The sequence below is a fragment of the Pipistrellus kuhlii genome, unplaced genomic scaffold, assembly GCF_014108245.1.
Source record: "Pipistrellus kuhlii isolate mPipKuh1 unplaced genomic scaffold, mPipKuh1.p scaffold_m20_p_3, whole genome shotgun sequence".
Lineage (NCBI taxonomy): Eukaryota > Metazoa > Chordata > Mammalia > Chiroptera > Vespertilionidae > Pipistrellus > Pipistrellus kuhlii.
The window spans coordinates 20,780,519-20,808,233 of record NW_023425529.1 but is presented as its reverse complement, the minus strand read 5'-3'; the positions used below and the strand labels follow the sequence as shown (position 1 = coordinate 20,808,233).

The following is a 27,715-nucleotide window of genomic DNA, read 5'->3' as shown; positions in this document are numbered from 1 at the left end:
TTTTATTTTTCTTTTGTAGCCTGTCTCACAGCACTTTGGACTCGTTGATAAAAAGGAGAGAGATCCAAGAAGGTTCTTCCTTCTTTGGAATTATTTATATGAATGTATCAATGGATTAAAACGTAGAAACATTTTAAGACTCAAGAAATGAGCCATAGACAGCTGTATATGTAAGGGGTGGAGAAATAAAGTCTCAACAGGAAAAATAAATAAATAAATCGATACTCAAAGGAAAGGGATTTTTAACTTATTGCAAACAAGAAAATTCAATAGTGTTGGGTCGCTGACAAAAATGTCAGTGCAGCATTAAGGTGCAGAACTGAAGTATACAGTCAAAGAGAAGGGGGCCATGATCTAGTATTACCATTTAAGTTCTAAGCAGCATGATAAACAGGGACTTTTAAAAATAGTCAATCAAACAAACAATCAAACAAAAGGATGACCAGGCTAAAGAATGAAATAAAACAACATGTGGGAAAATGGAGGCTATATAGCCTAGAAAACACAAGGGAATTTGTATGACTGTCTTTAAATAATGCAGATCTGGAGATAAAAGAGATACAGATACAGAGACAGACATAGGTGGGAAAGGGCAATAACAAAAACAATAAAAGGCTAACTCTGTCTAAAAATCAACAAAGGTTAGCTTGTTCATATGTTCAATAAAATAAGTTGTCTTACCCTGGCCAGTGTTGCTCAGTGGTTAGAGTGCTGGCCTGCTCAAGAGCAAATACTGTAGTTATAGGTTCGATTCCCAGCCCCAGTCAGGGCGCATGCAGAGGAAACCAATCAATGTGTCTCTCTTACATCAATGGAGAGAGACCTTTTCCTCCCTCTCTTCCACTCTTTCTAAAAATCAATAGAAAAAATATCCTCAGGTGAGGATTAAAAATAAAAAAGAACTTATGAAATCAGAGATGCTCCCTTCTGTCATTGTAAATGCTAAAGCAGAAACTAGATCATCACCTGATGGGAAAATCAAACAGTAGACTCCATTGCAAAGTGAGATGTTAAACTATTTGACCACTTAGGTCCATTTACATTGAAAATTTTGATTCTACACTGCTTTGCTAAAATAAATTCTGTTGACTAAAGAGGAACACAAAAACTAAAAACTTGAATTTTATCCATCAGATTTTTGGATCATTCACACTTAATCAACTTCAACAGTATCAAAGATTATATATCTTTATGCTCATGACTTTTATCATTGTCATATATGCTTCCTTTTAGGTTTGTCTATATTTATAATACTCCACTGTCTTATGAACCCCAATTACAATAGCATTCAATAAATTCCTCCGTTTTGGTCTAACAACTTCTTGTCTTTTTACCTTTGTATTAAAAACAGTCATCCCATCTCAACTATCTTCCCAACCCAACATTTTCCTAAACAATGGCTCAAGAGAAGTCTAAAAATATTTCCCAACTGTTTTAGATTTGTGTGTTCTCCACACCAAGAAAAGTACAACCTTCTCTCCATCCAACCTCAAGCACATTTATCAAAACTGTTGTCTTTCGCTTTAGCTGGTATGGTTCAATTGGTTGAGTGTTGTCTCTGCACCAAAAGGTTCCATTCCCAGCCTGGGTTGCAGGTTCCATCCCCTGTTGGGGTGCGTGTGAGAAGAAACCAATCGATGTTTCTCTCTCTCTCTTTCTCTCTCTTCCTTCCTCTCTCTAAAATAAACAAACATATTTTTAAAATTGTTATCTTTTTACTATCACCATTTCTTCAATCCTAATGGAATTATTTATGGAAGAAAAATACAAAAAATCATAAATTTTATAATTTAAAAGAACATACATTAAAACAATTTTTAAAAAGCAAAGCAATGGTAAATGGAATGCAGACTGGTACAACCACTGTGGAGAACAGTGTGGAGTTTCCTCAAAAAACTGAAAATGGAACTCCCATTTGACCCAGTAATCCCACTTCTAGGAATATATCCCGAGAAACTAGAAACACCAATCAGAAAGGATATTTGCACCCCTATCTTCATAGCAGCACAATCTACAATAGCCAGAATTTGGAAACAGCCTAGGTGCCCATCAGCAGATGATTGGATCCAAAAACTATGGTACATCTACACAATGGAATACTATGCTGCCATAAAAAAGAAGGAATTTTCATCATTTGCAGCAACCTGGATGGAATTGGAGAACATCATGCTGAGTGAAATAAGCCAATCAATGAAGGAGAAACACCACATGACCTCACTCATTGGTGGATGATAAAGATCATTATAAACTGATGAACCAAGAGACAGATATAGAGAAAGTAAAGCAACAGGCAGACTGTCAAATAACAGTGGGGAGGGGAGGAAGATCTGGAGGAGATAATAGATCAACCGAAGGACTTGTATACATGCATATTAGTACAACCAATGGACACAAAACTCTGGGGAGGGAGAGGATGTGTGGGAGGGAGGGAGGGGGGCAAAAAAAAATTAATAAAATATGTAAAAATAAATAAATAAATAAAAGGGAAAAAAATAAATAAGTAAAAAATAAAAAGCAAAGCAACAATTTTCAAAGGCAACAGAATATAGTTTCTGAATCGTGCTTCTGAAACACGATTGTGGCTTCTTCATAGTTGGTCTCTAGTTTTTAATTAGCCAGTCATTCTATATAATAAAAGCCTAATATGCTAAGTGTCTGGTCAACCAATCAGAGTGTAATATGCTAATGATATGCTAAAGCTGCTCAACTGCTCACTATGATGTGCACTGACCACCAGAGGACAGTTGATCGGTCGACCAGCCACTATAATGTGCCCTGACCACCAGGGGGCAGTTGCTCCTACCAATAGGTTAGTTTGCTGCTGGGGTCCCGCCAATCAGTACTGAGCGAGATGGGCCAGACATGCCCTGGAGCCCTCCCATGTCCCATGGTCCTCCCCAGCTGGCCAACCTCCTGCATCCCTCCCTAGTCCCAATTATGCACCAGTGGGACCCTTGGCCTGGCCTGCGTGCTCTCAAAATCTGGGCCAAGTGACATCCGCCCCTCTGCTGAGTGCATGAATTTCGTGCACCAGGCCTCTGGTGTAGTAATAAATGACCAATTGTCTTTCAGAATCAAAAGAAATGGAAGTCCCACCTAAAACTAACAGTTTTATATTGCAGAAAGAGCCAAATGCTTAACTTACATAGAAGGGGTGCAAAAAGCAGAGAACAGCCTACTATAATTACTTTCCTCCTCCATTCCTCTAAGCTACCCTCACTACCACTCTTCACTTCACCCTACTTATTCTTGTCTCCACACTCAGCTCCAAAATGATATCAATCAGTAATATATTTTATCATTGGTCATATACACACACACACCCCTGCATTTCTTTATACTAGTAAACATAAAAGTTCATATATTTACAGTAATGATCATATATTCTTTATTTTATAATGCTCTTTATTTTTATTTCAATTAGATTTTTGTATGATATTTTTCATGATACAAGATAAAGAATAATATAACAAATGCCTATGCAACCTTCACCTAACTTAAGGAACAAAGTACAATATTATATTTAATGGAATTTTTAATACATTCACTTTAGTTTTAGACTCTTAAGTTCACTTTGTTAAAATGGTAATAAATTTAAATATGTGGAAATAGAAATGATAAGGGTAGTATTAGAAAACCTGGCCATGTTATATGTATAAATATATACATATCTAACGAATGTCAATGAGCCACTTGTGAAAACATAAGCACTGGTTTTGATGATGAATTCAAAGTGGTACATTTACACTAAAATTTTATAGTTTAAGGTCACAAAACTGTCATCTCTCTATATGTACCAGTTGGTGTTACTACAACTGAGAACAGAGCATTAGGACTATAATGAAGAGAGATCTAAAACTGATTTCTATGTAATATAAACATATTGTATGTATGAGTAATATTCATATATGAAACCCACTGTTAGTTCACTTCAAGTTAAACCCGAGGGAAAACAAGATAAAAATAATTTTTAAGATCAAATTCAAATATGGCATTCAAAATTCCTAGAAATTAATATTCAACAGTCTACCAATCCTATTATTACTAAAACTAAAACAAAAAACTTCCCAGTGGTGAGATAGAGATATAAGACCTGAAGGAATAGGGGAAAAGGTTGGGGATGGGAGAAGGAGGAGATTACAGAAAAAGGACCTGAATCTCTTACCTGTGGGCAGCTTGATATTGTGAAAAGGATTTCCTCTTCTGTACCACTGCTACTTCATTTATATAAAAATTAAAAGCTAATGCAGACTTCTAGATCAGCCTTCTTGAACCTAAATTCCTTGTTTGGTTCATATTCATAAGAAAAACAGGAATTCAGTAGATTGGCTACATATTAAAATTCCTTTCAAACAGTGGTTCACATCTGTTGTGTAGTTTGTGCAGCAAACATCCCATTAACCACAAAAGAAAAAAAGAAAAAACCTGACAGACAATATGTCAATGAAGCTCACAGAACACATAAAGTACATTTTTCCAAAGGACTGTTGTTAAATGAAGATGTCTAGAATCAGAATTCTTTTGTACTGCTTTCCATGCTACCAACTATTAGGTTTGCAGCAACTGTGTGCAGTGAAGTACCTCCCACATATTACCCAATAGTATCAATAGGCATAAATCTATATAAAAGAAAAACTAAATTTTAAAAGGCTTATTATACCTTTTCATTATTCCACATATTTATGTATCAACTGTGGAGGTCTCAGTACTCCTATTCTAATGTATCAACTCTGTTCTTTCAGTCCAAAAGGCTGAATTCTTATACACTCCAAACCAAAAATCCACACCACATATTATTTGCTGCCCTAGCTCAGGCAGACTGCAGTTACAGCTAGCTGGCGCCAGTAAGACTGATTTACATAAAGCAGACCTCATTTCATGACCAAACTAAAGGAGAATACTGCTGAGTAAAACCTCCCCCATTCGTTACCCTCAGACACTGACTGGCTCTAGAATGTATCTAGTTATCTAGTTATTAATATGATTCAAACCCAGGTAATAGAAGAATGTCAATTTATAATTCTTATGTAATATGAAATTCTACCCCCACTATACCAAAAATGTTTAACCCTCATAAATATTCAAAACCCTTAGTTTATTTGTGACATGGACCAATATTAATTACATAAATCCAATGATTCCTATTTTTAATAATCATTAAAATATAAATAATTTACATTAGCTAAAAGCTGTCCTCATTTTATTCTACAACTACCTTTCAAATTTTAACTAATCACTTAGTGATCATTAAATAGATTTGCTTCTAGAACCACAGTGCGTTATGTTTCACCAAATAATAAGACAATGCATCTTCAGGTATCACTACTATGATAGTCAAATAATTCATATTTACCACTCATTAATATTACTAAGGCATGTGCTCAATATTATACTTAAGCAATATTAAATTTTGTGTATTGTGCCGAAACCGGTTTGGCTCTGTGGATAGAGTATCGGCCTGCGGACTGAAAGGTCCCAGGTTCGATTCCCGTCAAGGGCATGTACCTTGGTTACGGGCACATCCCCAGTAGGGGGTGTGCAAGAGGCAGCTGATTGATGATTCTCTCTCATTGATTTTCTAACTCTCTATCCCTCTCTCTTCCTCTCTGTAAAAAAAAATCAATAAAATATATATTTTTTAAAAAAAATTTTGTGTATTGTCTTAATTGGCCTAATATGACTGAGCAAGAGTTGAATCATTATAAAGTCCTTTAAAAAAAATTTTATTACCTATGGCCTACTAATAAATAACTCCACTTTAACTCCACTTCTATTTTTCACTTATTTTATTGAGTATAAATATATTAAATTTCATTTTCAAATAATAATCCAGTCACTAATTTAGATATTTTCAGTCCACTTAAAGCATAGACTAAATTATTCTTATTACACAATGAAGAAAATGAAACCAGTTCTAAGAAGGGGAATGATAAAGTTACATATCAACAGGACCTGGTAGACTTCTAATAACTGGATAATCCTAAACGTTACTTTGGCTATCTTTGATAAGCAGTAATAACTATTTTGTTTTGTCAGGATCTGTGCTCCACAAACAGATGAAAAGACAAGGACAAACATTACTAGTACTCATGTGACTATTGGCTGCCTGTTTCCCTCAACCCCCAGCATTCTCAATCCTTCAGTATTCTAACCTTCTTATATTACTGTCTTTACATGTCCCTACCCCTTGGTCAGCAAACTGCGGCTCGCAAGCCACATGTGGCTCTTTGGCCCCTTGAGTGTGGCTCTTCCACAAAATACAACGTCCTGGGAGAGTCTATTTTAAAAAGTGGCTTTAGAAGTAGTTTAGGTCTAAAATTTTGGGCTCTTAAAAGAAATTTCAATCGTTGTATTGTTGATATTTGACTCTGTTGACTAATGAGTTTGCTAATCACTGCCCTAACCCAATGTAAACTTACTGAGGGCAGGGTTCTTATATAATACACCAACCATGAAAATAGTGCCCAGCAAATAATAGGTGCATAATAAGTATTTGTTAAATTTGTTGAATCAATTGATTAATTCACAGTCCATTTTTGTTTTCACTCTATCATGTTACATTAGCATAAATAAGAATTCTTGTTTTGTCCCCTTTGGGATCTTTAAAGTATTCGCATTGACATATAAACACCTTGCTCTCTGTTATTTTTAATATAAATCAGCCAGGTCCCTAACAACCTCTAAAGAGCCTTTTCTAAGTATCCAATAGTCCATATTTCCCCCAATTCTATGATTGGGAGGAAAGGGAAAAAAGAAAATAAATTGTGCTGGAGAGAACCTTGTGAAGAAAAACCAATCAATATTTTTTCACAACTTTATTTGTGCTACATACTGCACTAGGTGCTTTATATTTGTTCTGTTCATTTAAATTCCAATAGCAACTCTGTATGGTAGACTTATCCCTATTTAAAGTTACGAAAACAGGTTTTGAAAATACTAGCTTCATTCTATAAAAAAAAAATGCATAAAACTTATTGAGCACTCATATAAATAGTAATTATACTTTGAGCACTATATATACACTTCTCATATAAACCTTTAACTAGTGGTGTAAGAACATGAATTCACCTTGACTCTGTTTAACACCAAAATTTGTGTTCTTTTCTATTCCTTATCTAGTCCAACCACCTCCCACATTTAATGGTCAAGGAATGGCATTAAAAGCATAAATAATTTACCCAAAACAGATTACTTAACAGTACCAGAACTAAAAATAATTGTTTCCTGACTTCTATACTAACACTTTCGTTCCACTTTACATGCCATGATTCTTCTGTGTCTACAAAGGAAAGCACCAGGTGAGATGGTCTGCTGGGCAGTTGGGTCTGGTTTACTTCAGCAGACAAGGTTAAAGCCCTTAGGCAAATGCTGAAGCAACTCAGATTTCTCCCTTGGTGTTAATTCAACTCCCTCTTTTCATTAAACTCAAAGATTCATTGAATCAACAGCACTGTTTCATCATTTCCATATTCATACATTAATGACTAATAATATACTGTTACAACAAATTATTAATAAAGAACATTTTGTGAAAGTTTAACCTGAGCCATTTTTTTTTAATCCTTTTTGAATAAACTTAAATCTTTCTCCCAAATCACTTTTTCTTTTGGGAGTGTGAGGAGTAGGAAAACAGGGAAGTCAATGTTTCCTGTGCAAGTTAACTGCTTTTTCAGTTTTCACTAAAGTTTTCTAACTTGAAAAGCATTTTCAAAAAATAAAATAACATTCTTTTAGCACTTTCCTAGAGTTACCACTGTCATGGCATTACCTGAATGCTAAGAAGCTGGCTTTCACTCTGGAAAATGTGAAATTCAAATTCACATCAGATCATTTTTATAAATTACCATTTTTCATAGGATCAAGGTAATCTTCATTCACAGAGCTGAGGCAATGAATGGAATGCAAACTTTTAATACAAATAAGTTTATAATAGCCCCTGACATAATCTACGTTCAGGCAGTTAAGAAAACTTCTATTAGGATCTTACTCATTTTAAGTGCTAAAATCTGACAGCTCAAGATTTTTGTCTATATTTCATTTAACTGTTCAGTAAACTGAATATCACGAATATAATTTATTTTTTAAGAACATCAAGTTGAAAAACAAGTGATGTCTTTAACACAGTGATAATATTAAAAAAGTAACTTATTATATTAAAAGACTCTCAATGTACTTATTTGTTTCTAATTAGTATTTCTTTAATCTCTTCTTGTCACTGTATCTCTTCCAAACAGCCAACGTAGTACTTCAACATAAAAATTAGGACAAAGCTAAAAGTTAGCAAATGTACCATATCTTCTAAAGAGTAAAGTGATTTTACACATACTATTCTCTCTCCCACCAAGTGAAGTACACTAGATTTTACTTATGCTTACTTTCTTCTGTTCTAGAAACCGTATTTTAAATATCAAAGGCTGCCAACAATCTGTCAACTAAGTAAAAGGATCCCTTACAAAGCCCAGCAGGTAATGTGAATTAATGAAGAGAAGACCAGATGTGAAGAGTAGGCCCTATTTGAAAGAGACAGTAGCTACTCAACTGTTAATTATTTTCTCAATCAGAAACACACTCCTAGTACTGCTTAATCTTCTATTTTTCAAGAGATGAGACAACCACATTTCTGTGTAAAATCTGACAGCTTTATTTATCAACTAGAGAAATTGGGTAATGGCTAAGGCAGTGGTCGGCAAACTCATTAGTCAACAGAGCCAAATATCAACAGTACAATGATTGAAATTTCTTTTGAGAGCCAAATTTTTTAAACTTAGACTTCTTCTAACGCCACTTCTTCAAAATAGACTCTCCCAGGCCATGGTATTTTGTGGAAGAGCCACACTCAAGGGACCAAAGAGCCGCATGTGGCTCTCGAGCCGTAATTTGCCGATACGGGTATAAGGGATAAAACAATTCAGCTGGCTGTCAGTTTGTGACCACTGAAAGAGAACTACACTGTTACAATTCTCTTTTGTATCGAAACAGAAAACTCTAGGCTCTGAATTCAAGTCATCTCTTTTTTTTTCTTCTTTTTTTTTTTTTTCTTTTTTTTACATATTTTTATTGATTTTAGAGGGGGAAAGGGGGAGAGAGAAAGAATCATCAATGATGAGAGAGAATTATTGATCGGGTGCCTCCTGCATGCCCCACTAGCGATCAAGCCTGCAACCCCAACATGTGCTCTTGACCTGAATCAAACCTAGGGCCCTTCAGTCTATGCCCCATCCATGAGCCAAACCAGCTAGGCTCAAGTCATCTCTTTACAGAAATATTTTTGTCAAATATTTTTGTCAGCACTCAGCCAGACCAGAAGTGAAACATTTCTTCTATTCCTCTGTGTAATGCATTCTATACTCGCTAAGTTATTCACAAAAGTAGAGCCCGGTAGTGAATATATCATATTACTAAGTCAATATACTTATGTTAGTTAGCACTTCCTGCTTCTGAGCACATTATATAAGAAATTCCCCATATTTAAAAAAAAATACTACATTCCCTGATCCAATCACATTTGATAAAGCATATGACATCTGAGAAACAAACTGAAAATTATTCATTACTGGAAAATTAGCATGCCAGGTATTTGTGCAGTACTTCGTGGTACTATTTAGAAACTTAAATGAATTGATCCTCAGCATATCCTTGCCAAATGAATAGGAATTTCTCCCCATTTCATAGGTAAGAAAACAACAGTTAAAAAATGGAATATGTTGGCCAATATAAGAAAAATGTAGCAAAAACACAATTTACAGTTAGATTTGAAGTCTTGGTCAATGTTCTTCCCACTATCTCAACATTCCTCTTAAAGGCCTATGTTAATGAAATGGCTTATGACAAAGGGTAAACAAATGAGAAGGAAAACAAGTGATAATAACAACATAAACCTCAATTATCCAGTTCCCAGATTTACTATCCTCAGTTATTCAACATAATAAATAACTTGGAATTCAGCATAGAAAATTTGAAACTGTTACCAATCCCAAAGTAATAATCCCAGTGAGGTCTAGTTTATGCTCGGTTGCAAAAACGCAACATGGCACTGAAAAATTTAACAATATCCTGAGTAACCACAGAGTGTTGGAGTTTCCCCATGTACACGTAATAGTCAGTAGCAGGGGTCCTCAAACTTTTTAAAGTGGGGGCCAGATCACGGTCCCTCAGAGAGCTGGAGGGCCGGACTATATGAACTACTAATTCCTACTGTAACACCTCGGCTGCGCTCACTGCCCAAAAAACCTGGCGGGCCGGATCAGACTCCTCTGCGGGCCGCATGTGGCCCGAGGGCCGTAGTTTGAAGACGCCTGCGTAGAGTCACCTTGTGGAGGGTGGAGGTAAATTTTATATTCCACAATAGAAGGCAAAAAGAGTGGGTCATTAAAATTTCCCTGAGGTCCTACTCTAAAGATCAACATAAACTGACCAGTAATTTCAACCTAGCCAGTTTTTCTCCAGCAGTAAAAATATCACATCAAGTACATGACTTGTATTTTTGAAATTTCTGAAATACAGTGAGTTATTCATACTACGAGAGGCATGACAATAAAGATTAAGATCACAGCACATTCACTTTCTTATACTCAAGGGCACAACCTTAATGAAAGGCATGATGGCTAGAATCTCTCACACCTATTGAATTTCTTCTTTTTGTTCTCTTTTAGACTTTCGTAATGTTCAGATTATGAGAATTTACCATGTTACATAAGAATTCCCGAAACTTCACAAAGTAATTACTGAATGTGAAATAAACATGCTTAAAATGTTGATGAAACTGAGCAAGTGATCCCAAACATTTTAAGTCACTCAACATTAAGTTAGAAAAAAACATATTAAAAGAAAAACTAAGAATAGGTATAAACACAGTTTTATGGTAAGGCAGCAACTTTAAACTGTTAAATAGTATATAGATATAGATATATATATAGATATAGATATAGTACTCTACCTTCATAAAAATCACAAAAGAACAAATAATATATGTGCTAGAATACTCTTAAAACTGAATTCCAGTTCCTTAGCACCTGGAGCTTTACAAATAACAGCTTAGATCCTAACACTAATATTAGACCATAACTGTCATATATGATCCGGTTTCAAACTTTTATTTTCATCATAACAGCCTACTGCTCTCATTTTACTAATAGGCTTATAAGAACTGTTATAAGTTTACATTATAAAATAAGTACACAGAAATAAAATAACATGTATCCCTTTTATATAATAGGAGCCTTCGTAAGAATTTAATGTGCAAAAGTTAGTTTTTTAAAAGTAGCTGTATTTAGAAAGTTTAAAACTTACTGTTCTACGTCATATTAGTTAAGGACATATTCATTCTGTATTGAGAAACCTAAAGAAATGTACTATACCACATAGAAAAAAATTTTTTTTAAGTACTGCAGTTTAAACATTAGTGCTAATATACCTGTTCTGCTGAAATATTACGTGAATAAGAATTTCATTCTAACTTTCTAGATCATTGCGGATATATAATATCTCAATAAATGTTTCTACTTCAGAATACTAAGAAAGCTTTTTGAAAATTTCAAAACTAACCTTACAAAACTTTTGAGTTATATTAATTTTAAGTATACCATAACTTTAAACTAAGACTAAAGTAAACATCAACAATTAATCAGTGAATTAAAACAACTGAGTATTTGCTTCAGCTTTGTTGCATTAGAATACATTAGCTATAAAGAAAAGGGATAACCAGACCTAGAAGATGTGATCTTAATTTCTACGTTCAAAATCTACATTTGAATGCCAATTTAAGCAAAAATTAATTAGGATACAAAGTTGGAACCATTAAAAATGTGAAATTGGATGGCTGAGAGGAGGCAGCATAATGAGAAAGATTGGGATCAATAGTACAAATAAGTCTAACAGTGCTTAAAAAAAAAAAGTTCTGTCTGTAACTATTATTTATATCCAAGAATTAACATTCTTCCCAGAAATCTACCAAACAATACCTCCAAAACACACACACACACACACCCCCCCAAGAAAAATTGCAAAACAAGGTTTAATTATGGCTTTTCAAAAAATCTATTCAGATTAATATAGTTTTTAATTTCTATAAATAAATATCAAGCAAACTAAAATATTCAACACAAAAGGAATATTAAGTTAATTAGAGCCAGAAACACATTACTGAGTGATCAAATGTTCTGGCAATGACAGAACATAAAATGGTGAGAAATTACGTGAATTTAACCTTTGACCTCACCTTCCTATGCACTGTTTCTTAAATGGAGGCTTAAAGGTTCTAGCAGAAAACACTTCAACTTCCTAGCAAGCAAGCTCTAAGTTCACCTTCCTGTATAAACTCAGTAAAATTCAAATGTTTTTAATTAAAATCTTCAAAAACAAAGAGTAATTGTTCTTACCTCTAGTTCTGATGCATTGACAGTCCTCCACATTGGCATAGTTGCTGCCTAAGCAGCTACAAAGATCAGGTTAGCAGCCATTTTGAGAGAGCTGCACTGTCTCAGTTGCTCTAAAGTGTAATTAAGATGGCTGCAATGTGCACTCAAGAACTCAGAGTGAAAACTCAGTTCTGTATCACACAAAGCCCCTCCCACTTTGTCAGCCTGCAGGAAACTGAACACAGACAATAGCTAATGCATATACTGCAACAAACAATGCAGCTACTCAGGACACAGAAAACAGAAAGGCAGCAAGCCAGTTTTGTAACATACTGCCTGTGAATCCGGACTTGCAGTACAGACTTTGGGCACATCCAGATCCCAGACAGCTGGAAATCCATGCCATATATTAGCAGCTACAGAGATGGAGCCAAATCACCCACAGCAAACATCAGGGAATTCGCTTGAAAGAAAGCCTCCATTTCAGTCCAGAAAAAAAAAAGTCAAACTCTGCTCAAGGCCCTTTTTTAAAAATCATTTATAGTACTTTTATTACAAAAAGAATGTCAATTTTTATAATTTCTGGAAAATTACATTATTTAAATCCTGATAATCAATATCCATTTTTAGAATACTAATTAAAGAATTTTCCCCCCAGAATCTAAGCCCCAATGTGCTCAAATCTAGCAGAATGGTTAACGGCTGCAATCAAGTATTTGAATCTTGACAATAATTTTAAATAACTGCTGGGAGGAGCTAGAATCATTAAAGATATAATGGCAAAAAAAACTTATTTTGGTTTATCTGTCATTCTCTTCGGGAATCAAGGTGGTCAAAACACATCTCCAGGCAAGTGTTTGGTCCCAGGGCAAATTAAATTTCATGCTCTGTCACAGACCTCCAACATTTTAATATAAGTGAAAAGCAAATAAAAATGAAGTAGACACCTTTGGGGAAAAAACAAATACGGAAATCAAAAGGGTGAAATTCAGTCTGAAAGTAGGTATATTAATGAGACAGATTTGAGAGTGATCCCAACAAATGTGTCTTAGCAATAACATCCATCAAGAAGAGTGAAAGACAAAAAGAAAGAACCTGTGTTCTTGGTAGGTCACATCAGATAGGAAATGCAGCTTTTCCTTCTCTCTTCCTTTGTTTACATTCCTAAAATTTAGCTGCCCAATGCTATCTTGTCTCTATTCGCTACTTGATGTACAATAGGTATTTATTAAAACTTGTTTAAAGGGGGCAGAAGTATTAGGGGTATAGCTAAAAGGAGACTGGCCCTATAAATTGATGATTGTTCAAGCTGAGTAATGGGCACATGAAGTTCATTATTTCTCATTCTATTCATACATTCAACATTTTCCAATAATAAAAGTTTAAAAAGCACAAAACACTCAGCTTTTAAAAGGTCCTTATTTATTCTCCAGGGGGCAAACTGGATAAAGTATGTAAAAACTGCTTTGTTTTATCAGAAAAATTTTTTTGATTCAAGCCATATTAATCCTTCAAAAATTATAACCAATTCTCTGAGGTGGCTCAAATATATTCATCAAAAGCAAGAGGTTGGTAAACTGGAAAAGATTCTAAGGAATAGACATTATTGGAATGTAACTAGAGTTAACAGGGAGACAAATAGCCAAAACATTTAAAGGTCCCTGACGAACAGTTTCTGATATTCAGGAAGCACATTCTTTTGGAAGTCTGTTCCACAACTATTTAAATTATGTAACACACCCTCAAATATTCTAGTCATGATCCAACCTAAATTGTCTTATTGGTACCGTTATAATTAAGCTAATTATTAGTAACAGGAAAGGAGCAAAGGCGAGGCCAGGCAGTAAAGTAGCTTCACTGAGAAGCTCCTTTACACTCCCCAGGGGTCCAACAAAGGGGAAACAGACACATGCCAGTAAAGTTGGGGTGACACCGGGAAGATGCTTACTGTTAAGTCACACATGAGAACAAAGGTCATTGGCCAGAATGGGTATGGCCACTGCAAGGACACAAAATTTGAAATATTTAATCCTCAGAACAAAGGAACTCACTCTCTTGTTCTTGGTTCCTCTTATGTCCCTGCTACTCTAGAGACTCATGGGACTGTGTGACTCTGGCTTGTGGGCTCTTCTGCGTTTGCTCACATGGTCCACAGCCATGCAAACCTCACACCCAAGTGACTAAATGGACTACAACTAGCCTGATACTAAAGTGGACTCAGCTCCAACATGGAAAGAGAACTCTGGACACTAGCTCTGACTTTAGCTTTACTTCAGAAATATAATTCCACGAAAATAAAGCTTTCTACCATATCTCATCCTTCCGTGGGGATCTCTAATCCCAGTGATAACCCAGGGATCCCACTTTCACCAATAACATTGTTCATTGACAATTCTTTCCTTACTCTCCTTTCTCCTCATTATGCCTACCCCCAAACAAGGTGCAAATTGCTCTCTCAAGATCTTTTATAGATACCATAATTTTACTTATTATATTGCATTATCTATATATTTAGATATGAGTTTCTAAAGGACAGAAATCACATATTGTTTCCCATTCACTTCATTAGTATTTATTTGATTAATAGATGAGTTGAAACATTCCCAGTGTTTCATTTCAATCACAAAAATCTCAGAAAATTCTACATCTTTAAGAACCTTCATTTTTAAGATCTCAACTCTTACGTTCTAGTAAGAAGATAATAAGTTAACCTTTTTAGTCTTAGCCTAAAAACTGCACTTCAAAACCCAAGATGGAAAAAAAAATATATGCTTTGTAGAACATTTTTCAGTTTTTAGTTTTTAGTCATTACATAGAAGCTACTATGTGCTTAGAAGAGTTGACTCTAGAGAAAGTCTATAGAAAATTTTAAAACATAAGTATATTATTTACCTTTAAATTTTAATATTACTAAGAAAGAATATAGCTTGATTATATATCATAGATTATAAGAAATATGTTTTAGATAAAGCGAGTCATAATAATCCTAATCATTGTTTATTAGTAAAAGCAAAAATATTTGGAAGCTAGTTCTAATGTAAGTTATACATTTCCATGATTGCCCAATGTTTTAGCTCTTCCTTAAAAAAACAAACAAACAAAAAAAAACCTAGTACTTTTCACAGTTTCATTTGACTCTTAAAATGACCATGTAAAATAACAGTCCTATAAACTCAAATTTTTATGACTGGAGAATGTAATCATTTGCCACGGGTCACACAAATAGCAATGAAAGAAAACTGGAAGATTACTATACTATTTTTTTCTAGTCAATTACTATACTTTTTTACATATTATACATCACACTATTAGAAAGCTTTCTATATGTTGAAAATTCCATAGGTCCTAAATAAAAGGTTTCGCTGTGTTTGGTAGGAAGTTAACACACTTTTCATTCATTTAGTTAATATATTTTAGTCACACAAGTTATTATCAATATTATACATATTAGAAGAGAAAAGAAACATCAGGAGGGTATTAAGATGGTAAACTGAAAAACACCTAATCTCACTCCCTCAAATCCCATTTAAACTATAGTAGAAGTATATATATGAAGTAGAAATCCTCAAGAATGGGTAGAAAAGTAAAAAAAACAATAAACTTTGGGAGATAGGTAATTCTTGTTTTACTGCTCTAAAGTTAATCTACTTAACACAAAATTGTCTACACAAAACAGAATCATGGGAATCTTGAACCATTCTCTTGATAGAGTTTTGACATATGTCATTCATAGAGGTAATGTCAACTTTATACCAGGAGGTCTGTATCTATGCGTCTCTTGTATATAGTACCGTATTTTTCGGACCATAAGACGCTCCGGACCATAAGACGCTCCGGACCATAAGACGCTCCGGACCATAAGACGCACCAGTTTTTAGAGAAGGGAAATGAAGAAAAAAAGATTCTGAAACAAATAGTGTCCTAAAATATTTTATGTGCATTAAAACCCAATATCACAGTCATAAACACATGTAATCAACCCTGTAAAGTAAACAGCAGCATTTAGAACCATTTTAGAGCCGGGCAAGCACACAGAGACCACACAGAGCCGGGCAAGTAAAAAAACTTTTTTTTTAAAGTATATGTGTAGGCTATATTTGGACCATAAGACGCAGGGACTTTTTCCCCCCACTTCTGGGGGGAAAAAAGTGCGTCTTATGGTCCGAAAAATACGGTAATAGTTAAGATGATTTGTTAAAGTCCTTCATTAAAGATCTTTTGATGTTTAAGTAGAAGACACATTTTCACTTTTAGGTATAGTGGCAGAAAGGATCTTGGTTTCATTTTTATCTTTTTTTTTTTTTTATTTAATTTACAGATGAGTCCTTTGTTTTTATCCCCATTGACTACCTTCACCCAACACCCATCCATCCCAGCTTTCACCACACTACTGTCTGTGTCCATGGTATTTTTGTTTCTTGAGTAGCATTGCTTCAGAGTAGCCTATTCTCTACATTTGGCATATCATTGTCATCTTAGAATTTTATTCATCATTGTGGGGATTTCCTTCACTCCTTTCTGTGCAGCTTTGTTTTTTATTTTTACTTATTTATTTTTGTTGTTGTTGTTAATCCTCACCTGAGGCTATATTTCCATTGATTTTTAGAGAGTGGAAGGAAAGGGGAAGACAGAAACATTGATGTGAGAGCGATCCATCAATTAGTTGTCTCCCACAAGAGGCCTGACCAGGGCCAGGGATCAAACCTGAAACTCTGAGGTATGTGCCTTTGACTGGAATCAAACCCAGGGGCTCTGACCACTGAGCCAACTGGTTAGGGCAGAACCCTTGTTTTTTATGTTATATTTTTTTATTGACTTTTACCATTAGAGGGAAGGGGACTATATTGGGTAGTAACTTTTTAAAAAACAATATATGGGAGGTATATTTTTTTGAGACTATGTATGTCTGAAAATTGTCCTGTATTTTTTATGCATGATAGTTTGGCTAGGTATAGAAATCTAGTTTAGAAAAATTTTTTCCAGAAATTTTAAGAGCACTGTTTCATTATCTTGCTTCTACTCCTGAGAAATATGAAAGCATACTTATTAAGGAGAAAATCAGAAATAAGCTTATAGAATCTTTATTAGTCTCCAGTATTCTGAAAGTTTATTGTTGGCTGGCATTTGTCATCAGGTCCTTTCAGTTTGGTAACTCTTACCTGAAAATTTTTTATTAAATAGTTTCATTGGTGATATCTTTCTTCTACCATTCTGTCATTACAGTGTGAATTTTTGGTTGGGTACTCCAATTGTCTTATTTACAACTTGATCTTTGCTCATTTAGATTTGTTCAGCTTTATCATTCAATTTTTCTATTGAGATTTTTATTTTTTTCTATCATGTTTTTTGTTGTTAATTCTTACCCAAGGTTTTTTTTTTTCATTGATCTTTAGAGATTGTGGAAGAGAGAGAGGAATGGGGATGGAGGGCACAGAGGGAAACATTGATGAGAGAAATACACCGATTGGTTGCCTCCCATTTGCCCCAACCTGGGCTGGGGACTGAACCTAGGTATGTGCCCTTGACTGAGAATCAAACCTGAGACCTTTTAGTACAAGGGCCAATGCTCTAACCACTGAGCCATACTGTCTAGTGCTATCATGTTCTTAATATATGTTTTTCATTCCTTGCCTATACTATTTCAGATACATCAATAAGATATTATTAACTGCAGGAAACTTATAAAGTACTACACAAATAACTCTAGGCATAAAAGTAGAAGGAAATGCCTTTAAAAGATATACAAAGTAAAACAACTTAAGAGAAATTAGAGGACTTCCAGCTGAGAATAATTAACAGATCCTTTATTAGGCTTATTACATAAGTACTATGGCAGCAATGACTCTTATTTACAAAAATCAAGAACTTATATTAGGGAACTACTTTGAGTTCTCCTAACATAACATTTCCTTGATTTCCACAGAACAGAGTCCCACATTCTGTGCCTTGCACAAGCATCTATTGTTTTATTTATCATTTACAGAAAGCTACTTTTAATTAATTAATCATGTAAACTTTCCTGATAAGCAAATGATTCACCACCACAATATTTTATTTAAGTATATTACAAGGCCTTCAAAAATCATTATTTTTCATGTTGGCCAGTGTGGCTAAGTGGTTGGAGTGTCATCCCACACCGAAGGGTTAAGGGTTCGATTCCCAGCAGGGCATACACCCAGGTTGTGGGTTCAGTCCACAGGAGACAATTTACCCACTGTCCTTCATCCTTTTAAAATAAGCAAATTAAATGACAAGGTTAAAAAAATTATAGTTGTTTTAAAAATTAAATTAAAATTCCAATTCTTGCAAAACTAATGATGTTTTTATGTTTTCAAAGGGAAGCAAAAAAGAGGAAGAATTCTACCAAATAAGATAAATATTTATAATAGCTAGAACCTCAGCCACAAATCATGAACACAAAGCTCTCAAAATCCCATTTCAAAAGAAGATAGTTATAAACTTATCTAACTCTGAAAACAAAAGTTTTCAATATCAAATTATGAGTTACTTGGCTTCTGCAGCTTCCTTTTGTAGGAGAAAAGCTAGTTGTTCTCTCTACTTCTCTCCTTCATTTATAAAACTTTCTAATTTTAGCCAATCTCATGGTTGTCCAAATGTTTACTACATTTCCCAACCTTCCTCTCCCAGCTAAATATGTTCCAATGACTAAATTTTCACCAATAAAACATGAGTCAAAGTAGTATGTGCTACTTCCAAATCATGTTTTCAAAAGAATGAATGGGCATTCCCACTCACTGTCTTTTCTCCCTTGCCCCTGGCTAGTGAAACTGTGTAGTATAATAGTTCAACCTACAAACCATTTCAACATATGGAAACCATATTAATCCAAAGGCAGTTGTAAATCCTAAACAGTCTTCTGGTGTATTGTTATATGACAGAAATAAACATTTTTCATGCTTAGACAATAGTAATAGAGTTTCTTCGAGAAGTTTAGTCTTTACTGTAATCCAATTAGCTCCTTATATTTACCACTTGAAAGGAAATAAAAGTTCAAAGACAGTATTTTTTCTTTTCCTTGCTTTCCTCTATTTCTTCCTTTCCTTAAGATATTTAATCTAATATTAGGTAACAGGGCAGATACACCTTAAGCTCCAAAGCCTTAGTTGCAAATGGGTTGAAGCAATCAAGTCATTATTGTTTCACCAAATGCTTTTTATCCTGGTCCTCAAAAGAGCAGATTCTCTTTCCACCTTCTAGGTTTACCTTTCTACAAAATGCAAGGTTATTATCTTTGAGAATTACAAATTCCAAGAGAATTCTTTTTACATCATGTCAGTTCTGAGAATCACTATTATAACATACAATTCAAATTTCTCATTAGAATGCAAAAGTGCCATAGAGTGCTACACACATAATTCTTGGTTACCCACGAAGGCACTAATTCCCCAAAGTAACACAGGGTTATACAAACAAAGGAAGTTAGAATTGACACTGCCACCTCACATCACCATCATATAAAGGGGCCCTCTCACACAAACAATAGGGTTCAAGTTAGTTATTCCTAGCTTTTAGATACAAAATACACAACAATTTTATACTATTCTGAGCAATGTAAAATTGCAGCCATGAATAAGTAAAGATTTCTGATGGTAAAGTTAATAGATCATCTTCATTTCCCAGACTTGTGTGTTTATGTAAGTTCAATTATAAAGACGGCCAGGGAGGCACTGACAACTATACCCATGGGCCTAGGCCTGCCATGCTTTTGGAAAGGTGGCCAAGAAGATGCTTCAATCATTACCTTAAAGACTCAAAAATCCAAATGATTAAAATTCAAAACTGAAAACAATATATTTATTGTATAAATAAGCATTAGCCGCTGCTGTCTCTCCCCCCTCCCCCTTTCTCATTTTACAGGACTTAAAAAACTGAAAATGCTGCCCAGCACTCATACTCTTATCTATTAGAGAATGGTTTCCACCCTACAACTTGAAACATATATAACAACAAAGTTTAATTTTGTGGAACTCATTGTTCCCTGTTGAACAAACTAACATGACATAGGAGAAACTACTGAATTTCCTTTGTAGATTATAAGACAATTTGAAAAAGAACACTGTAAAATAATATTACTTAATTTTTTTAAAGGTTCTATTATTGATTTTTAAGAAGAGAGGGAGGGAGAAAAACATGGATATGAAAGTGAAACCATCAGCTGCCTCTTGCACATCCCCTTATAGGGGGATGAAGCTCGAAACCCAGGCATGTGCCCTGACCCATAATCAAACTGGCAACCTACTGAGCCACACCAGCCAAGGATATGACATAATTTTTGAAGTCTGGGGCTCTCTAAAACACATAGTAAGATCAAATAGGCAAGACTATTATTTTTAAAGAAGCTCCTCTAATAGATAGGTAATTTCTAGATACTCTAGGGAACTGACAAGAACAAAGAGCTACTTGATGATATACTTATAATCTATTACATAAATACTGCTAAAGCATCACATAATTTTATCTAAAATATGCCCCACAAATATTAGAAACTCAAAGGTAAAAATTTTATCCTCAAAATTCTTTCAGCATATGACTTCCTTGAAAAACTAGGTATGCCAATGTATGAATTCTCCATATCTCTCAAAACTTAAAAATATTATAACAGAAATCTTTCTAAACTAAATCATATACTTTTTTGCCTTGCTGAGCAAGTTAAACATATCTAAATATTCTGTGTAATTCATAATTGTTAATGAGATTGTCAATTATCATGATTATAGATTATAAAATGATTACGTAATTATTACATAATAAATACAGATTCAGTTCTAGGAATACAAATTTCCAAAAGTAAATAACCTCAACACTAAAATTTTAAATTCTTGCTTCTAACACTTGAAATCTGATACCTCTACACTATCAAGATGCTAGCCATCATCTCTTGCCTCTATCTATATATATTTCTGTGGTAGCACTTCTCCCATTCTGAATTTGCTAAAACCAAGTATCATTTGTCAGAACTAGGGGAAATTCTCAGGTAAGAGCAAAGGTCACACAAAAACAATAAAATATAAAAACTTCTTGCTCCACTGGCGTGGCTCAGTGGTTGAACATTGACCTATGAACCAGGAGGTCATGGTTCAATTCCAGGTGAAGGCACATGCTTAGGTTGCGGACACAAACCCCAGTAGGGGGCGTGCTGGAGGCAGCTGATCAATGATTCCCTCTAATCACTGATCTCTCCCTCTCCCTTTCTCTCTGAAATCAATAAAAATATTTTTAAATAAAAATTAAGTTAAAAATTCTTAGTTTTCCTTGAAAAAAGACCCAAAATGGGAATTTTTCATTAAAAAGAAAAAGAAAATGCTTAAGGGAAACCAATAATATCTTAACATTTCTACCAATTGCCTGGGTTTATTTTTATAAAACCAATAGTATTTTGAGTTCTATCTTTACTTCCTTGTTTTCTTTTTTCACTAATTTCAAGTTTAAAGAGTTCAATAAAAATGTTTTGGATGCCGGCACCGGTTTGGCTCAGTGGATAGAGCGTCGGCCTGTGGACTGAAAGGTCCCGGGTTCGATTCCGGTCAAGGGCATGTACTTTGGCTGCGGGCACATCCCCCGTAGCGGGTGTGCAAGAGGCAGCTTGTCGGTGATTCTCTCTCATCGATGTTTCTAACTCTCTATCCCTCTCTCTTCCTCTCTGTGAAAAATCAATAAAATATATTTAAAAAAAAAAAAAAAAAAAAATGTTTTGGAAATAAACTTTCTTTCCTAAACTCATTATATAAGTGATAAAGTAGAATTATAATCTTGATCACTATTAATCAAGATTATATTTTTCAGTACAATCAGTTCAAACAGTAGATTTAATGGCGAATGAGTTAAAATAATCACGGAAACATCTTTATGACTCATGTACAAGGATGTAATCACGGAAACATCTTTATGACTCATGTACAAGGATGTTACCAAAAAGACCAAAACCAAAATTTTTTATTTTTATTACAGTACTAGAGGCGCAGCACACGAAATTGTGCACGGGTAGGGTCCCTAGGCCTAACCTGTGATCCGCCCACTCACCAGTCCTAAGTTCTGCCCCACCACTACCACCCACCCTGGTTCCCCATTTTCCATCTGGTGATTGGAGCCTGAAGGCCAGGGGGGAGGGCCCAACAGGTCTGCTGTTCTGCCCGCTCACCAGTCTCCAGTCCCATCCCACCTTCTCCACCCAACCTGGTTCCCCTTTCGCCATCCAGTGATCGGAGCACGCAGGCTGGGGGGAGGGGTCAAGAGGTGGTCAATGCACCTAATAGCGACTGGTTAAGTGGTCTTCAGGTTGTTAGGCCATTACAGTCACTGGGCTTTTATTATATAGGATTAAGTCCCAACCTAACCAGAAAATAAACAAAAATATAACTTTTCAAAATTCTTCCATTAAAAAAAAGGTCTGCCGAAACCGGTTTGGCTCAGTGGTAAAGCGTCGGTTTGAGGACTGAAGGGTCCCAGGTTCAATTCCGGACAAGGGCACATCCCTGGTAGTGGGTGTGCAAGAGGCAGCTGGTCAATGTTTCTCTCTCATCGACGTTTCTAGCTCTCTATCTCTCTCCCTTCCTCCTCTCTGTAAAATATCAATAAAATATATTTTTTTTTAAAAGAGAAATAACATTGTTTCCTAAAAAAAAAAAAAAAAAAAACAAGGTCTGTGTTAAACAAAGAAGAAAAATTTTGGTTTCTAGTATTGTAGAACATTTTACCACATTTTTCCTATTTATAACTTCATAATTTGCACTATTTTCATGTCTTCATGTCCTAAAGCAGATTAAAAATAGAAATGTAGTCCTATTACACACACCTGAAAGGTCTCAGGTTCAATTTCTGGTCCCAGCACATACCCAGCTTTTGAGTCTCATCCCAGATCAAGGGGAGGCAACAGATCAATGTTCATTGCAGTATCATTTACAATAGCCAAGATCTGGAAGTAGCCCAAGTGCCCATCATTAGATAATTGGATTAAAAGCTGTGGTACATTTATACAATGGAATACTATTCTGCCATTAAAAGGAAGGAAATTTTACCATTTGCAATAGCATGAATGGACCTGGAAAATATTATGCTAAGTGAAATAAGCCAGTCAAAGAAAGACAAGTACCATTATGATTTCACTTACATGTGCAATTTAATGAAGAAACTGAATTACCAACCAATTGAAACAGACTCACATGTAGAGCACAGGTAAAAACAAAAAAAGTTCAAATTCACTAATTATAGAAAAAAAAAAGAAACTAATGAGATACTATTTTCAACCACCAAACTGATAGTGGTATGGGAAATGCTATTCAAATCATCTTTTTATCAATTTTGTAAATTACTTTAAAAGCCCTTTGAAACAGTAATTTCAAATAAACTATAAAATGTAGTTAATGACTCATGTATAAGAATGTTCACTTCAATTATAATATCAATTGTAATAGAAAATGGGAAATAAGCAAAATGGTCAACAAAAAAAGGCTTCATAGTTCAGTGGTTAGAGCTTCAACCATCACACTGAAAGGTCAAGGGCACATACTTGGGTTGCAGGTTCAATCCCATGTAAAGGAGGCAACCAATTAATGTCTCACCTCAATGTCTCTCTCTTTCTCAATCTCTCTGTCTCTCTCTCTCCCCCCACCAATCTTCCCTTCCCTCCTTCCTTCCCTTCCACTCTCTAAAAATCAATGGGAAAATATTCTAAGGTGAGGACTAACAACAACAAAACAGGTTTAGTAAGTCACAGCACATTCTAAATCTATATAATAAAAGCCTAAGCAACCTTTAAAGCGAAGTGACCAGAACAACCAGTCGCTATGATGCACCCTGACCACCAGGGGCACACGCTCAATGCAGGAGCTGCCCCCTGGTGGTCAGTGCACTCCCAGCCAGGGGCCAGGCTCACAGCTGGTGGTGCAGCGGCAACAGCGATAGCCTCTCCCAGCTCTAAGGCAGCGCTAAGGAGCAGTGAGCAGGTGGGCAGTAAGGAGCAAGGGGTCCTGGACTGTGAGAGGGTGCAGCTGCTCACCAATGCAATAATTTTGTGCACCAGGCCTCTAGTAGTGATAATATTATGTGACCATTTAAAAACATTTGTTGAATATTTAATAATTTGGGATATTTCCACACTATATCATATAACTTAAAAAAAAAACACATCCTAAAAAAATAATAAGCCTTGCTAATGTGGCTAAGTGGTTGAGCATCATGTTTCTACTCCTAGTCAGGGCACATGCCCAGGTCCAGGCTCAATCCCAAGTAAGTGGGGGGAGGGAGGAGAGGAGCGCGTGTGCAAGCAGGATGCAGCCAACTGATTTTCCTCTCTCATCGATTTTTCTCTATTTCCCTCTCCTTCTCTCTAAAAATAAATAATATGAACATTTTTAAAGTAGAATAATAAAATGGGAAAATGTCCACAATATAACACTAAATTAAAAACAGGTCAATCAATTATCACAAAGGTCACAAAAATCACCAAAATATTTAGAGCATTTATTTCTAAATGTTAATTAATTTCAATATGTTCTTAATGTGCTATAAGTAAAAAAAAAAAAAAAAAAAAAAAAAAATGTTTATCATACATTTAAATTATTAAAAACCCAATTTTATTGGCTTATGGTTTAATCAAACCTTATCTGAACTAAACTCTACAGTGCTTAAAATTCACAAAATAACCCCAGTAACTTTTATGCATTCCTGGAGTAACCTACTTTTAATATTTATACATGCTGCATACGTATCAAAATTTTGCGGCACTGTAACTAAGTAAAATTTCAAAACAAGCTTGTATTGACAGAGCATGGATGAACAAAGAGTGGAGGTTCAGACAATTCATTCATCTTAGTTTTAAGTTTATAAAACTGTATTTGCCTTTCTAACAAACATGACAGCAAAATTGTCCCACCAATAAATATTTACATTGTTCATTACGTTCTTCAGTGTTTTCAAGTACCTCTTATGATCTTCAGCATTAACCTAAGAGGTAATCGTTTGTATATTCAAATGAAAGCATCAGCTTAAATATATAAGCCAAAACATTTCACTTTTCTGGAAATGCAAAGTGTACCAGGCTCTAAGATCAATGTTCTTTTCCTTACCTAAATCTGTATGTGTGTACAAATAACACACATATACACGCACAAATATAGAAAGTACAACATATTTTTAACTCTAAGAAAACATCAGAAACGATGTCAAAGGAGGTGGGAGAAGGGTCTGCTGGGTAAACCACTCCAGAAGCATAAAAGGGAAAATTGCACAAGTGCCCTCTAAATATATTTCTGTGTAGAAGACTCCAGAAGCCCAGGAATTATATCAGCAACAAATTTTCTGTGAAGAAAAAAGAATATTTCCTATCACTCCATTCTATCTCATATGTGATATCATTTTTTTAAAATCCAGCAACCACAAGTATTCCTTTCAGCTACACTTTGTTAGACTTCTAATGGTACTTGTTTTAGGCAATAAAAACAATCCTAAAGCAACCAAGATTACAAAACAATAGCCACTTCTTCATTTGACAGGGGACTTATTTAAACTTATCAAGAAAGGAATTATTATGTATAGATGAAACTTAGGAAAACCATTTACAAGTTTTTAACCCGGTAAGAAATAATATGCACAATGGTAGAATTATATCAAATCATATAAAACTTCTCCCAGGAGTGTTATGTAAGATTAAAATATAATGACACTACCACTTTAAATTAAAATAATCAATAGCATACTTATAACTATCTTCTTTAGGAAAGTAAAACCAGGAACATACTTACAATTTAAAAAATCAAACACAATGTTATCTTATATATATGCCAATGGTCAGTGTTATTTTGTAAATCAGCTGATTTTTTTTTATTGAAGGTTCACTTAATTTCCTCATAAGGCCTCAGTGTAGTTGAAAGTTCTTTACAGAATTATCAGGAAAATTCACCAAGTTTTATATTTTACACATCATAAAACAAAATTGTAAGAAAATGACTTAATTTTAAAACAGTAACAAAAATGATCTAACGGAAGTAATAATGGACAAGTGATCAGAGACTGAAAAAATGTAAAACTAAGTATGATCAGAAGAAGCACACAAACTGACTAAAATTAAATCTTCACTGACACAGAATGAAATATTTTCTAAAAATAAATATCCAAGGAGATTGAGAGTTCTTTTTAAACAGCATCAATCACATTGTCTTTCCAATGGGCCCTCCCCCTCATTTCTCCCAAACTCAAATTGTTTCTATTTTGTAACACTCAGAACAGCACTGGTAAAAACAGGGTTAAAAATGTATTTGCAAATATGCAGTTCAAATAAATGCATTTCCTGTGTGGCCACCGCTAGGTGATGATCTTCACCTTCCCAAATATAAACCTGAATCCAGCAAAACTCTAAAAGTGAAATTATAATCCAGAACCATAGGTGACAATCCCTTTTACAGAAAACAAAAGTCCACAGCCTCTCAGAGAACCGGAGAATTAGAAGAAAACAGTTTAAGGTCGGTATAGAACTACAACGTAAGTGAAGCGTTTTTCTTGAAAAACCATGTGGGAACGTGAGGGTAACAAAATGCAAACCCCTCACGAATGAGGAAAATTAAATCTAGAACCCAAATGGCGTCCAAGAACATTAGATCTTGAAAATGCATATTGCGCTTGCGCAGCCACCGCCCCGCCAGCTGCACAACTGCAGCTACAGGCCGACCCCGCAAGATCACGTGCTCCCATGCAGCGCGCGCCCGCAGCCGCGCACGCGCACACACAACTCCCGCGGCCGCCATAATGCGGTCTTGACTCTTCAGAAATACAATAGTAATTCAGGGAAACAGGGTTATAACAGCCCCTAGGGTGCACAGATACCTTTCCGGGCGGAAGATGAGGGAAGGGGAACCAAGTTCCTCCCCACAGCGCCGTTCCGCGCTGCCGTCCCCTACGCAGCCGCCTCAGGCTCGCGCGCCTCAGTCGCCGCCTCCGAAGCTGCCGCCGCCGCCGCCGCCGCCGCTGCCGCAGATTCAAAAACAAACCCGCTTCTCCCTTGCACGCGAGGCCGTTATGCAAATTAATGTAGGCGGGGCTCGGTGGACGTCTTCTTGGCCACGCCTTCTGTGCGGTCATCCAATAGGCTCACAGACTGGCTGATCCCCATGCAAATTGCCTGGTTTTTTATTTGAATGAGGAACATTGGCCCCGCCTCCTGCTGTAGAAAAAGCGGAGGCCTGAGGTGGTGGCGCTGTGCCTTTGCGTTGCAGTGTGAGGTGTCGCTGTCAGAACCTCCCTCTCGCAGTGAGCGCCCTCTATGAGTCTTAGAAAGAAGGAAGTGGGAAAATAGGTGAAAGTTTAAAGAGCTGAGGGAAAGGTTTTCAAAAAAAAAGGCTAGAGTT

At 35.5% G+C, this 27,715-nt stretch overlaps 1 protein-coding gene across 2 annotated transcripts in view; it reads right to left on the bottom strand.

Moving 5' to 3' along the window:
- Positions 1-27,368, bottom strand: part of LOC118729037 (activating transcription factor 7 interacting protein) — a 94,367-nt gene extending 66,999 nt beyond the window's left edge. Inside the window, exon 1 of one of the 2 annotated variants that reach the window (XM_036456268.2) lies at positions 27,195-27,368. The gene's annotated coding sequence lies outside the window, so the exon portion shown is untranslated. Of the gene's footprint in view, positions 1-4,165; positions 4,367-27,194 lie in introns of those variants that run through there. The other variant, XM_036456269.2, reaches the window with a different exon arrangement.
- Positions 27,369-27,715: the final 347 nt, after the last annotated feature.